Here is a 15,652-nt window from a genome sequence, read left to right on the forward strand (position 1 = left end):
CTGTCTTGCTGCCATAATTGTGAGCATTGGTCGCGCTCCCCTCCTGCTCCTGCCGTGACCGTGGGTCTCATCCCCCTCTTCCATTTTCTGGGGCAACAGAAAAAAAACGGGGTAAGGCTGTGCTGTAAGACATCCTCACGCTCTACAGGCATTTCCTCAGTGACCTTTTTTTTGGTAGATGGTGCCTTATCTTCTCAGCCAGCAGGTGCTGGTTGTGCGTGCGTTTGCAGCTCTGCCCCATAGCAGGCTCCGGGCCCGGGCTGTTTGCTGCGGCCGCGGGCTGAGGAGGAGCCTGTTATTTTTAAGCCCGACTGTTGCTTTCAGGTGCCGATCGATGCTCTTTTGAACGTCTGGGGGAGCAGAGCAGAAGGTGACCTGCTGGTTTTCCCCTTGCACTAATGTGTTTAAAAGGTGGCACCAGCAGCGGGGGCGTGCGGGAACTCGGCTGAGCTGTGCCTTCAGCGCGCTTGAAACGCAGACAAGTATCCTGAGCTTGATGCACTTTCCAAGCTGTACAAACAATGTTTGAAAAGTCTGAAGTACCCAGCAGGGCAAGTCGAAACGTCCTTGAGCAACTTTGTATTTAGACAGTGTTTTCTCTCTGCCTTTGATCAGGAGGGAACAGATGTGCCTCCTCTCCTGTGTGTGTTTGTGCACACCCCCTGATGTACGCGCATTCCCTGTCCTTGTGCAGGGCTGCAGTATTTAGGGTATGTTGTTATCCCTCTTTGTTCTTTCTTATTACTGTTGTTCTGTTGCCTTTTTTCTTGTTTGTGTTTTTCCGGGGAATCTAAGTTGGAATTTAAAGAGGTCGGACTAAACGAGGTTTTAACTTACTCTCGCTCATTTCCTTATCTCTCTTTAACTTGGATAGAGTGGAAAAAGAATATGTATATAGTAATGCTCCCTTTAAAAAAAAAAAAAAAAGTATGCATATATATAATCGATTCCTTGACTAGTTTTTGGGGGGGGCAGGTTTTGAGCATTTGGTCTAAGTGGGCTGCTCAGTGAAATTTGTACATTCATAAAATAGCTGATTGAAAAGCAATATTTCAGATAAATACAAGCCAGCGATCTATCAGCAGTTGTAATAAAAGCTGGGCTTCAGGCTGTGATTTTATTTTGAAATAATAAGAATTGCTTTATTCTTTTTACTTGAGTTACCATGGTAATTCTGTCGTGTAGCAGTGTTATATTGATTTAGAAAGTGGACAGTAATATTTCTTTTGTGTTATTCTGTTTCTAGGGGTTGATTTCTAATTTCCACTTGGAGATTACTTTTATAAATTTCTTAAGTCCTTCCACTTTTTTCTCTAGCAGTGTAATTTTCCTCTCACACATTGCTATTTTCTGAGCTTATTGGTTTGCTCTTATTTTAAATTAAACTTGCTGGTTTCAAATATTGAAATGACATCTTTGTCTGTGTCTGTACTTTGGTTTAGCAAAATATTACAGTCTGCTGTTTTATGCTTAATAATTTAAGGGAAGCTTTATGTCTGCCATCAGTGGTTGTTGGTAACTCATGACTAAACCAACACAGAGCTCAAACCTCTGACATTTTAATACCATGTAATGGTGCTTCCACCCTGCACACTGTTTGGGTTTTTCTTTAATCTGCCTTGTGTGTGTCCTAAAAAGAATGCCAATTAAATTCTGAAGAGATCAGGAGAAGCTTTTTGGTGGAGCTGGGTCTTGGCCACTTTAGGTCTCTGTCACTCTTGAAAGAACCACTGGTTTTATCTATGGCACAGGTACCATTCCTGGCTACCCATATTTCTCTTTCAATTAAGAAGCCTCAAGTTTTCTAGAGGCAGAGTTTTGACTTCCAGAAGTGCTTGTACACACTTAGTGACTGGCAAAAAAAAGTAACAAACTGCTTTAGCTCTGTACAGGATTGTTATATAAGATTTCCTCACCCATTCTGGTTCTGTGCTACGTTAGCTATGGAGCACTGCTCTTAGATTGCTGCTGCTTTAAGAAATGACAGTCTATAACAGCCTGTGGCTGTTCCTTGTGGCATCTCTTTCTGGTTTTGTGAATGAGAAATAATGGTTCTGTTCTGAACCTGGGAGAAGAAGGGAAATGAACCTCAAGCATCACTGTCTTCAGAAGCAGTGTTTTAATCCTGAAAGCAAAGCCACGAATTCTGCTTTCCAACAGGAGTCATTGAGACAAGCTTTTAGTACAGAGGGTGGAATACCTACTTTGTGAGCACTAAGGACAGATCTCCTGATGGTATAAAACCACCACTGGTAGGTCTTGTGGTGCAGGTGGCTGGTGGGAGTGGGACTGAAGCCGTGTGCTGTTGCCCCTTGGTTTCATTCCTGTATGAAGCTCAGTAAGAAAAGGAGCCCAGGAACCCCAGCTGATCTCTTTGGGGATCACTGGAACGTCTACACGTAGGAATTACCACCAGCTGGAAAGGGCAGAAGAGGAGGAAAAGGATGGCTTGGACAGTTGGTGGTTGACTTCAAAAGGACTGAGATGTGAAGTAGGTGGTAAAAGGCAAGTGCAATCCTGGAATGAATTGAACAAGAGATTGTTAATAATGATTCCTGTTAATAATGCTAGAGAGAGGCACTGGTGACCTTGTCTGCTATGGGTAGCTTGCAGATCCCTCAAGCTAAAGGACGTGGAAGTAGGGGCAGAGAGGATGCTCATGAAGAGCAATCTGTGCTTCAACTCATCTGCCTTTGCAAAATGAAGGCTGACTGGTCTGGACAGGCACTCTGGGAGGGGAAACACCAGGGATGAAGTGGACTTTTTACCCCATTAGAACAAGTAGTTGGAAATGGCTAAGAATGTTTCTAGGCTAGCAATTTAAAAGCTGCTGGGCTTCTGGTCTCTTAGATCTGCTTTCCTCAGAGGGTAGTGGAGGCATGAAGCTGACTTGCTTGGGTTAGAGAAAGGGATGGTGCAATAGCCTCTGGCTGCAGGAGCTGGGACCCACTAGTCCTTCTCATCAGTCCATGTTGAGGCATTTATGTCACAGCCTGTGAAGCTCTGTCAATGTTTCCATAAAACCCCTGTATTTTCATGAACATTCATTTATGGCAAAAGTCTGCACGTAAGATCCTGCCTGAGGTTACCTTTTTCTTCCCTATTAAAATTTTATAAACCTGTCACTTGGCTGGGAATTTTAGTTTTCTGTGAAAGTGAAATAGAAGAGGGGCCCTGATGGGGAAGCATGGAGGTTATAGTGTCATTTTCTTCCTCAGTGCTCCCTTTAAAAATAAATAAATAAGTAAGTAAAAAGGCACAAGCTACAATCTTACGGGTGAGCTCCTTGATGAGAATGGCAAAAGCCATGTCTGCAGGTTCTGAACTTCTTTTCGGTGATGTGATTTGGTTTGATCTGAGTGTGAAAACGCATAAGCAGCTGCTGCTCCCAGAAGTCTCCCCTAGCTTTTCTGTGTGCAGGTGTTGCCTGTGCTGTTCAGCTTGAGAGCAGTGATCCACAAACTTTAAACCCTTCAAATGGGTCCTGACCTGCGTGGCTGTAATGGCCCTCAGAGCCTTTACGGCCCATCAGATGATGTCTGTTACACATTAGTCTGTAATAGCTCCAGAATAAATAACTTTTTTTTTTTTTTTTTTTAAATCAGTAATTATATCTCTCCACAGTGGAGTGCAGTGGCTCCTCATGCTCAAGCACAGTTTTAAAGTAAAGCAACACGAGACTGTTTAATGTCTCTGACAGTCTCGGTGCTGAGCACAGGTCCTCTGTTTTCTTTCTTCAGCATTTTCTTTCTCATTCCTTACTCGTATGGCAGCAAATCCATGCTACCAGGAGCTGGCATCTCACTCCAGATTCCCTGTGATGTGGTAAACAAATACCTCATATTATGGGTCTTCTCAAAATAATGATCTTGTCTTTCCCCATCGCAGTTGCTTTTCAGGAAGAGCTGATAATTTGCAATCTTCTTAGTAGGGCTCTATGCTCAAGAGAGCAGTCTTGCTATGGTGGGAAAAAGGACCAGATGATTTAATGGACTTTTTTTCATAATCATTGCATTCTGTGTCTGATCTTTTTGTGGGATACAGTGCTGCCTGCATCCTAAGTTGGGATTTGGGTTCGCTACCCCCTACCTAAAATGTATTTTCTTTCCCTATGGTTCATTCAATTATAACTCTAGGATATATCTTCTGGGACTGAGTAATTGGCTAGGTCAGAAGTAATCTTTATTTTCACTAGAGAGATGTTTACAAACTGATGCTGTAGTATCTCTTTAAAACCCACTGAGAATCTGATTAAAGGCCTGAGGATCTTCTGCAAAGATTGCCTGCTCCCAGTTGACTTGAAAGGGTCAGCATGCTGTCACAGTTTCGACGACTAAGAATTAACTTAAGGCTGATTCAAATGCTACTCTCTGTGTACAGCATTGATTGGACTGCTTTCAGATGGCAAGAGGTAACTTTATCCTGCAGCATGTGTGAACTCCATTTAGTTAAATAGGGAAGCTGAATGAATATGCTGGCTTGTGGCAAGGGAGCTCAAAGGTGAACACGTTCTACCCCTCCTGCCCTGAATTAAATACTTTGGGGAGGTTGGGAGAGAAAGATAATTCTTGTGGTAGCATGCTTGGGATACTGACTGCTGCAGCTGTTCTTTAGCAAGTGCAGCTCCTAAGTATCACAAAATCTTTCCTTCCCTTCCCTTATGCACAGTCTACCCCGTGGGCTTGATCATAATGAGATGGGATTGCTTGTAGTGGAAATGGCAGCAGAGTGCTCTTTTGAATGGGAAAATGAACCCCAGACCAAATAAAATTAGCTTGGTGCAGCATTATCACTGCTCCTTTTTTCAGGAATTGAAGATTTTTAACCTGGTTTCATGTGAGCATCAGTGTTCAAAGGCATCATGAATTAATGTGGGAATGGCATTAATGGTGCTGACTCACACAAGGCTGTGGGGTTTGTGGTGTCACACTTGCAGTTGCTAGCATTGGAGTAGCTTTTAAAAACTTCCTGCTGAATCCAGCTGCCTCACACAGAGATGGGCTCGGTGGGGAGCAATGCCAGGCTGCAGACTGGTGTATTCCTGATCCATCAGGGTCTGGACCAAAGCAGGCACTGCTGCTGCTCCTGCTGCAGCCGAGGCTGTCGTGTGAAAGTTCTGCTGAGCACCTTATGGAAAGAAAACAGGCTGGGCTGAGGTGTGCTCCTGATCTCCTGTCAGCCTGCTCACCAAGCCAGTGGCTCCTCAAAATGATGGAGCATCCAGGGAAGGTGCCCCACCAGCATTAAAACTTCAGCCAGGACACAGGGGCCAGCTAGTGTAAGTCAGCCAGCATGTTGCTGAAGATGGGGATTCTTGATTTCCTGCCTCCTGTGATGCCTGGTATGCTGAAGACCTTCCTGGTGACAGTCACAGCACTGAGACCCTTCTTGGGGTTTGATAGAGACATCAGTGCTGTTCCCAACTGAACAATCCCAAGGGTTTGGTGCATCTGTGTTAAAGAGATCCCATTTCCCTGAGAAATTTCTTAGGGATTCTTCTGGATTGTCTTGGGGTGAGTGCAATGTGGCTGTAAGCCAGTATCGCAGGCTAAACTAAAACCTTGGTGTTTCTTGGTTTTTTGGGATGTTTTTCTTTCTTTTTTTCTTTGCCTTGCAACTGTTGTAACAAATCCAGGAAGAAGAGATGCTGGAAATGCTGACAGGCTCTGAGTTAGAGCAAGCAGAGAGGCCATGCTGCAGTAATGTACTGCTCAGCTTTAATTGTGCCCAGTGCAATTTCTGTGTTCCCCATGGGCACTTGGCCACGCTCACATCCAGAGCTGCAATTTGCCAGTGGTCACTCTCAGAAGAAAAATATGTGTTGGCAGGATCCTCAGCAAGCTGATGGCAACCGCTGCACCAGCCAAGGTGGAGGAAAAGAGAATGATTTTGATGTCTCCTGAAGGTGACCAGCTATGAAGTCAGACAGTTTCCATCTGCAAGACTTGAAAAATGACACCAGAGATTGACAGTCATGTCCTCACTTCACATGTGCTCCCAGGCTGGAGGGGCCACTGCCTTGTGGTCACAGCTGTAGTTTAGTTGTGGCATGTTTCACTGTACACAACTGAATCCATTTTCTGTACAGTAAACAAAGTTCTGTTTGCCTCTTGAGACAAATATTTTCACCATCTTTTGCCACTGTAAACTTATTACCAAATTAAACACTGCACCGAGGAGCTGTGGACATGCTGCAGTAGCCCCCCTGCTGCACTTGATGGATACTCATCATCAAGTATGCTTTTTTCTGCTCAGGTTGGTTGGCTCCTTCCTCATCACTGCCTAAGATCCAAGTGTCTTAGTCTCAAATCATGACTTGTTTCCCACCCTACTCCCACCCCAAGCAGGTAGATAAAGATTTGAGCTGGCCAAATCCTGAACTGCACTCGTGATTTCTCAGTGTGTGCTGTTCTCATTCAGCTTGTGGGCTTGCAGCACTGACTCTCCATAGAATGCTCCTTCACGATGCCTAATCAAACAAAGCAAACATTTCTTGGTCTTGGCTCAAGTTTCTATCAGATCTGCAGAACAAGTCAGTTGTGAAGATGATTATGCTGGTCTCTGCTACAAGGGAGGGTCATGAGAGTCGTTACAGTACCAGCTGTGAGCAGTGTGACAAGTCTCATTCTGTTTCAATTAAATGAATACACTTGAAATGGTATTAACCTAGTTAAGATTTTGCTTATCAAAGCAAGATCTGTAAAGCAAGCCAGGTAAGTGCCTGTTACTGTTTGAAGTTGTATGAGAATGCAGAAGGAGGAGTTGATTTTGAACTTTCCTCACGCTGCATATCATGATCAAGCGCTTGAGGCAACTTTAACATCTGAATGATTTCGTCATTAAAGGAGCAGTGTTGATAGCAAGGCTGTGTTTACTCAGCATTTCCCTGCCAGCTCTCAGAGCACTCCTTCCATTTAAGTGTTTACCCTTGAATTCAGGAGAGATGCCTACCCAGTGAAGGAAATGTTTTGCACATCCTGTGGATGCTGAATAGCAGGATTTTCATGAAATAAATGCTGAAAATGCTTTCTATGTCCTGGAAGAAATCACTAAGACATCACGGAGGAAGAAAAACCCAACAGGACTTGATCCTGCTTGTGTTTTTATTTTCTTGGTACTTTGTAGGTCAGTGTATGCCTAGAGAAGAGTAAGAAATAGCCTCTAAATTAGAATGTTTGAATTAAGCATCAAGAAGAAGATTGAGAAATGCAACGAGGGTACAGTAGCTTTCACAAAACAGCAGCATTTTGGTAATCCGTGGTGGAATGAAATTCTGGGTTCCAGATCTCAGGTGTGAATTGCAAAAAACACCCGTATTAGTTCATGTGATTCTTTCTGCAGTGCCAGACCCAAGGGCAGATCAGCATGGGTGCTGGCTGTCAGTCTGTTTCCAGTTTACTTTGGGAGTAAGATTTTGTGTTCTACTGCATCAAATGCTAATCTGGCTGTGCTTTTTGTATCACTTACGCAATTTAATATGTCATCCTCACCTCCCCCCTTGCTTGATTTACCCTGCAATATACAATGTATTATGATACGGTGCTTTTCCTCTAAAATAGGGAAAACCAATTTGGGAGCAATGCACAAATCAAATAAGGCACATGGTGATACTTTTAAAATATTAGCAAAGAGATATGCAACAAAGCACATGTCCAGTGTCTTTGGAAATGTGGAAGTGAACTGGATCTCTGTGCTCTGGAGGAGGTAAGTGCAGTCACTAAGGAGAAGGGCATGCATGCATGAGTTTAAACCAGACATGCTGGCGTTTTTGTGGGTTTCTGGTATTACTGGCTCCAAGTCAGAAGAACTGATGCAGGGGGGATGTGGAACCTGCCATTTTTAGAATATACACAGAAGAATATTTCTAACTACTTAAGTAAGGGTTTGTCAACATTTGGTCTTTATTTGACATGGTGACTGATGAACTTGTATTAAGTCTTCTCACCAGTCTTTTAGGGTTTGGCTGGTTTGACACAGGGTGCCTCACAGAAGCCAGATCCAGTGAGAGACCTGGCAGGTGGTGAGTGTAGCATTTCTCCTCTTTGTGCCACAGTCCATGCAGCAGGCTCAGAAGGGTGGTTTCATGTCCAGTTCTGCTGTGGGCTAGCAGAGTTCTTGCAAGCACTCAGTGCCTCCAGCCTTTTGGCTGTCCTGTGGGAAGCAGTGCAGAGGGAGCTGGTGGTGCTGCAGGCACAGGGAAGGAGAAGCCAGCCCCTGTTTCAAGCTGGAGACAGCTGAAGACCCTCCATGGGCAGCCCCCAGGCAGGGCCAGGGTGTCCCTTACCTTCACCAGCTCTACCCCAGCTGAGGTGCTTGGCTGGAGGCTGTGTCTTCGTGGCTGAAGGGGATGGTTTGGTGTGTAGAACGAAGAGAGGAAGTGCAGAGACCTTCCCAAGAGCTGTGTCTGAGCCAGTTTGTCCCTGTGCTGGCTGTGGTGCAAACCTGGAGGTGCAGCCATTTGCCTTCTGCATCTGAGGAACACTTCCTGCTTTATACCTTCATCTTCACAGCTTTTCTCAGACATCTGTACTCATCCTGCCTCTTCAAAAGATAGAAATCTTCATTTCTCCCTCCATTTCTGAAAAGCTGAGATTCTTGAGTCCTTGAATCATTTCACTTGCCCTCTGCTATGCTGCCTTTGCTGCATCCCTTTTATATAATCACCGCAGCTCACAGTATTCTGTAATACAGCCCCAGTCCTCTCTCTAATAGACTGCTATGATGTCCATGACTTACATCCCTGAATTTTCATTACTGCTACAAAGACTTTTATACACTTTAAAAGGGAGCAGATGGATTCTTCCCTATTTTGGAAGAGATCATTCGTGCCTGTCCACCTTCTCAAGTTCACCTATTTTCATTACTTTAACTTAAAATGATTTGTGGAGCCTTCTGAGCTCTCAAAATTAAACTGGAGCCTGAATAAAATTTGAACCTAGATTTCCCTCATCTAACCTAAAGTAGATGATAGCTTCAAGGGAGGACCTGGAGAATAGTTCATTTTGGTTATAGTTCAAAACAGTAGTCAGTCTGTTCTTTCCCACTGAGCTCTTTCAGAGTTGTTCCAAGGAAGCTCACAAAGAGCCCTTCTGAGATTGAAGTGGGAACAAAGTGCTAATTGTTAAATTATCTTTTATCCCCCCAAAACCTAAGGAAAATCATCTGAAGGATGCTAGTTGCATACAGAGTATTTCTGTCTCCATCCAGTGCTAAGTAGTCTGTTTTAGAAAACTTTTATGTTTTGTTCTTCGCAGCTCTCAATAGGCTTTTGCTCTCAAACAATATGGACTCTAGCAGGTGGCATTTTTGGCAAATGACCTCTTCTCAATTCCAGGACGCTCAGATGTTGGCCTTTCTCATCTTTTTCAGAACTGTTAAAATAGGAGGTGAAGGGCAAACGCGCTGCTAATAGGGTGAAGATGCGCTAAGATCTTGGACTGGAAGAAAATCAAAATATTGGTTTCCAAGGAATTGGGTTGCTGGAGAGGAGCGTGGTGTGATAGCTGGGTGTAGGAGCTGGCAGCACTTCTCTCTAGAAACAAATGACTCAAACTCAGAGGAGCAGGTCCTCTGCTGTGGCAGAGGTTAATTATACGAGCGGTTCTGCGACTCGCGGCTTTTTCTGCTGCGCTCTGCTCACATTTGCCTTTCTGACGTGAACCGCAGTAATGTGCACAATTCATGTGTCTCTGTCTGATTTTGGTTAATTGTAGTAGTAATTACTAATTTCTGACCCTTGACCTGCTTTTCTAATCGCATTTTTTAAACGATCTTTTGGAATTTGGTGTTTGGTTTTTAATTTAGATAAATTATGCTAAAATGTTCTTGAGAGAGCTGCATGCTGAGGTCAAAAGCTTTATCTGCACCGTGCCCATTTTCTCTAACCTATTTTAATAATCACAGCTGCTTTCTTTAATGGGTAGCTTTTGTTGAACTATGCTAAATCTGTCCTGTTTAGACCAGGCTGCTGAGGAAGCAGTAAAACAGAGTGCTGTGGAGTGGCCCTGAGGCTTCATGGGTTGGGGGATTCTAGGGCTGGGTTTCCCTTTTCCTCCTTCCTTCCCTCCCTCACAGCCCCCCAGCTCCTATAATCTGAAGCCTTTCCTCCCCTTTTCCCCATAGCTAAGAGGGAAATGCCCTCTGCTGCTGCTGTCCCTGTCTGTGCTGCTGGCACCAGCCTGGGCTGTCTGGGATGACTGGCCACATCCACCTTCCCTCTGGACACTGCCAAGGGAGGTGGCCCTTCATCCCACAATTGAGTGATGGTCATCATGAACAGCAAGGGCTGGTTGTCAGCCCCCTCGTGGGAGAGGTCTCAAAGCTTTTAGGAGGGCCATGTCTTTATCCTCTGCTCTGGCCAGGCATAGAAGTGGGTGTGTGTACCTGCAGGTGGAGGCATGGTTGGTTCTGGCTGTTTGTGGTGAATTGAACGAGGTTTCGTGCAGACTGGTCGTCCCACCTTTCTCCTGTCCCCTCCTTAGGCTTCGGATGGGGAATGTTTAATGCGGTGCAATGCTTTCAAACTTGGAAGCAGGTATTAAAGAGCAATTAGCTGGCCAGCCTCCCTGGATAAAACAGAGAAACCTTGCCAAAGATCTTCTTGTCTTTAAACATTTGTACAAATCTCTTGTCAAATATAGAAGTAATTGCCTTCACCCCCTTTCTTTCTCCTCTCTCCTCAACCACTTTCAGTCCTGCATCTGGTTTAATATAATGGGTGTTTGCATGAATGGCTTAGTTAGCCAGAATGGTAATAAAACACTTTAAATTTATTGTGACATTTGGATTTAATTAAAAAGTACACACTTAGAAAAGTAAAACATAATGTGTAGAAGGAGTCAGGAAGGTTTTTCTCCTTTTCTTCCAAAAAGCTAATTAGACTTGTATTTTAAATTGTTTATGTGCTGCTAATCATTGTAATAAATCATTTATACTGAGAAAGACACACTCTAATGTGCTTGTGTAACTGTTTATGCTCTCAAGTTTCTATCATGAACAAATTGATCTGGAAGTGAATTTATTAACCACTGGGGAAGAAATCATTAGTGCCTTCTCTAAATATTCCCCAGGTACACTTTTATTATAGTAGTTTACTGTTTTAACTAAAAGTAACATTACAGGGCCTTGGTTTAATTACGATGCAAATTGACATTCCATCATTTAGAAGGAGGGAAAACTGCCTTTTTGCTGGTGAGATACATCTACGTTGTATCTGCCAGAGTAGCTCACAGTTTACAAAGGTTTTTTTACAGAAAAAAAAAGTTGTAAACTGGTGTGGGGACTTTATGGAAGTTTTAAAATACTCCAGAAAGTTTAATCTCTTTAATCTACCTGGCCTTTGATAAAGGATCCTAGGATAAAGTAAGTGTAGCCTGTTATGTTAAATCTTTTGCCGCTGGCAGCACATTTACACTTAGAAAGCAACTTGGTGCTTTTTTTCACAGAGCTGGAGACCACTTGAAATCTTTTGGAAATAATCAGCTTTGCTGGTTCCCCATTGCCAGCGAAGGCACCGCTGCAGAGATTTTCACACGTAAAATTAGTGGCAGAACTGCAGTTATAATCTGAGATTTTTCTGGTTCCCAGTGCTTACTCCAAACTGGGAGCTGCTGGCATCCCAGCTCTTCCCAAGGGTTTTTAGGGTGACTTGTCCTGTGAGTCTGGGGGTGGAGCCCACAAACCCCCGGTGCCCTGGGCTGAGGGACAGCTTCCCTACTTGGAGGCATTGCTGAATTTGTTTTCAACACTTGCACTTCCCCTGGTAGTAAATTGCATTTCCCACCCTGCCCAAGAAACCAAATCTGGGCATTGAAAGCTCCAGTTAATGCCAGTAGGTTTTGTGGGTGCTTTTTAAATTTAGCTGCTATTACTTGAGTACTGAATTATTTATTTACAGGTCTAGCATCAGGCTGTTGGGTGGGAGTACCCACAACATGTAGATTTATATAGTTGACTTGGTGGTTAGGCAGTTTTATTTGAAGTCTTCTGTAACTTGATGGGAAGATTTAATTTTCTACGGGGTATTTTTAATTTTAAATACAACAACAACAACATATCAAAGAATGCCCGCAGCAAAACCAACCACAAAATTAACCAGTGTTCAAGTTTTTGGTAAAGTAAACAGTCTGCAGCTCTTTCCAGCAGAGAAAGGAGAGTGAACATGAGTAAAATTGTTCTTCTAGATACATACATTATTTGGAGGCGACTGGAAAAGGATTTGGTGGTAGATTTACGTGTGCTCACACATCACAAACACGACCTGTTGCCCCAGGGAGTTGGGCAGTGTAATGCCTTTGGGCCTTAAGTACCTGCACTTTTATTTGTACTGTTTTGGCTTTTTTTAAAATATGATCCTTACCTTCTCGTGGTTGAGTTAATGTTGTCTTTTTCTCCTTAGCCCTAGGGAGGCTCACAAGTGACAAACGTTTGTGTGTCAGTCCTGGCCATGTGTGTGCTGTGCCACCAGCAACCTGTGGGGGTGTGTGTATGTGGGAAGAATTTATTGGTGCTTCAGTTACAACATGTCACTGAAGTGGCTTTTTATTTCTAGATTTTCCCCAAGACAAGTTATTTTTTCTTACAAGATGAAGGTGTTCATTCTCTGTCTCCTTTTATTTTGGATGTTTGAAACATTATATACATTTTGCTGGCAAAGTGGGAATTTTTTTTCTTCTAGCTATTCATTTTTCCAGAAACCTACCATGCAGTGTTCTGCCACATTAGGTTTCTCTAATAATCCATGGGAGGATGTGATCAAGATCTATTACTGCCTCTCAGTGTGGTCGTCACCTAATTTCATGAGGAGCTGTAGTGGCATTTAGCTTTGCTGTTTGCAGGGTAAATCTGTATTTCAAAAGCCTTGCTGTGCTAACCAGGCTTCAGAACTGTAAGGAACCAAAGGACATCATATGTCTTCTAGAAAATGTGGATTTTTTTTTTCTTTTTTCTCACCTTTAGATCCTTTTATGGCCATTTTCAGAGCAAAATATGAGTCCTTTAGTGATTTTGTGTTCTGCTGAATCCGACACCTAGAAATGTAAACGTGTCTATCAGAATGCCATTAATTGAGAATAATAAATGTCCCTTTGTAAGTGAAGCCTTTATACAGAGGTGACTCCTGCTGGGATTCCTGAAAGCATTTTTCTTTCAAAGCACAAATATTTCAGCACTTAAAGCAACATTTGATATCCTCTTGCCGTTTCTGTGGCCTGAGCCTCTGCATTGCTGTGGCTTCTTTTTCTCCTCTCCACACTTCACAAGGTGCACTGCATCCAAACGTGGACTTTTTCTGCAGAATTGTCCCTGAATTAATGGAACTCAAAAACTGCCAATGGCAGTTTTATAAAAAAGTCCCAGAGTTCAGAGATGGCTTGTCCTTTGACAGACAGAGGGAGAGGGAAAGGAACCAGTGCAGCCATGTAAGAAATGCAGTTAATGGAACAAGTCTGGTGCCTGTTTGCCCCAGTGGAGCCAACGAGGACAAGTTGTTCTCCACCACCACGTGCTGTGCAAGAACAGCATTTGTGGGCAGGCTGCTCGTGCAGCTTTGGGTCTGTGTAAAAGTGTAAAAAGCATCTTGAATGACACAAATGTGTGTCTGCAAGCTACTTAAATAGGTAGCCTTGGAGAACCAGGTCTGTAGGTTTTGAAGCAGAGCTCTGTTGTAATTCCAAGCTTTCTTAATAGCCTTGGCACACAGTGGACTGATGAGATTTAATACCTGCCCTTTAAGCTTCATTTTGTTAAAAATTCCTTGCAGCTTGGCATGAAATTACTCAGGTTGCCCCTTCTACTTGGAAGGCTTTTAAGATGTTGGCATCGCAAAACAAAGGGACAGTGGCTCTTGTGTGACATGGCAGGAGCCTTTCGTGGGTGGGTGAGTGTGGACTTGGATTGCAGAAGTGCTGGTGGAAATTGCCACTTGACAGTTTAGGATAAAAATGAGGCAATCCATGTTCATGAGGAATAAAAGTGAGTAATAGTTTTAATATATTAAGGCTGTGGAAGAGACAAGGACATAGGTTTGCTCTGCTATTGTCATGCAGAATGGGAAGAAGTGGTGCCATGGTTTAACTCTTCACTGGCCTCTGAGGAGGGGAATGTGCAGGTCCCTGTGCTTGTTCAAATCTTACCAGGGTGGTGCCATGGTTTAACTCTTCACTGGCCTCTGAGGAGAGGAATGTGCAGGTCCCTCTGCTTGTTCAAATCTTACCAGGGTGATATGTAGTGCTGCAGTGGATTGGCTCAAGGAAAGCCACCAAACAGAGCTGTGATGAGGCCATCCATGAACTGCATATCAAAGACTGATCATTCTCTGGTGTTTGTAATGCAGAGCATCTGTCTTACATGCCAACTTCCAAAATATTTCTATCTGCTGATAATGTGATGGTAACTGTGGAATGCAGCTTTACCATTTTTAATGCTGTATAACAAAAACATGATCTCAGGGGTTTATGAGTATGATAATACATTAACATAAAAGTACAACTATTTCCTGAAAAAATAGGCGTTCCTCCCTCCACAACTGAAGAGAGAGAAAAGATATTGCCAGTGGAGGTTTGCATATTGTACTGCAAGTGTATTTTGACACTAGAAACTGAAGAAATGGGAAATTAGATATGTCTGGGGAGTAACTGCTAATCTAAGTGTCAGGTTTGGTACTGGCAGACTCTGTGGAACCAGTAGCTCCAATCTCCGGAGGGCTGGCTGAGCCTTGACCTTCGCAGCAGCAATGAACTGTTGTTATTGCTGAGGGCTGGTCCTGGAGAGAGGGATGGGCAGATCTCAGGCAAGGAAGTGGTGCCTGTTTTGCATAGATAGAGGATGTCTCGGAGCACTCATGCATTGGAAGGGTTTCCCCTGGTTTTCTTGGCTGTTTAAATCGTGCTGCCTGTTGGCTTTACTCCTCTCTGGAGATGGGCACGTTTCACCCTCCAGTTCTGTGGCTGTAGTATTGGAGTCTCTAGGCAAAAAGCATGCAGTGTCAGTTCTGGAATCATAGTTTTTTTAAAATCAAGCTTTCTGGTTGCTCAGGCTGTAGAAATAGTTTGTTGTAGAGCTCATTAAAATATAAGTAAATATTTTGGAGTACCTGATTCGTGTCATTGGGGATGTCATAGAACAGTTACAAGTTTTTGCTTCGCAGACATCAGAGATCAGCTGTAGACTTTTGAGCACAAGATACATGTCCATCAAAGCTGGCCAGCAGTCCTCCTGACAAACTAGAGAGTGCTTAGCAAGTTCATTCCAGAGCCACCTTATTGGTGGTACCCACAGAGAGGGGCTGAGGGAATGGGGAGATAGAGGAGAATACAACAGGGAGATGTCACCACTGGCGATTTTCGAGACAACTGAGCCAAACTCTTCTCAGAGGGGAGCAGAGGCTCTCACCTGGGAGAGGAATTCCTGCCAGGAACTTCTAGGGGACAATACCCATGTCCCAGGCAGCTGTCATCAGGGATGGACAGAGGCACAGTGGGACAAGCAGTGGAGGGTACAGCGATGGTCCCGCTACAGCGCTGGGAGGAGGGATCTGCCCTCCTCTGGTGTGCCTGATGGACCTGCTTGGGAGTGGAGACGGATTTCAGCTGCCCTAGGTTTGGGAATGAAGTGAAAATAAGGCTGAACCTGCCTAAGAAGTGAGAAGTCTCTG

The 15,652-nt window shown here is 43.8% G+C and overlaps 1 protein-coding gene across 17 annotated transcripts in view; it reads left to right on the forward strand.

The window, feature by feature from the left end:
• LMO1 (LIM domain only 1) overlaps positions 1 to 15,652 on the forward strand; it is a 144,244-nt gene that overhangs the window by 98,409 nt on the left and 30,183 nt on the right. The gene's annotated exons all lie outside the window — the stretch shown is intronic.

The sequence above is a fragment of the Haemorhous mexicanus genome, chromosome 6, assembly GCF_027477595.1.
Source record: "Haemorhous mexicanus isolate bHaeMex1 chromosome 6, bHaeMex1.pri, whole genome shotgun sequence".
NCBI lineage: Eukaryota > Metazoa > Chordata > Aves > Passeriformes > Fringillidae > Haemorhous > Haemorhous mexicanus.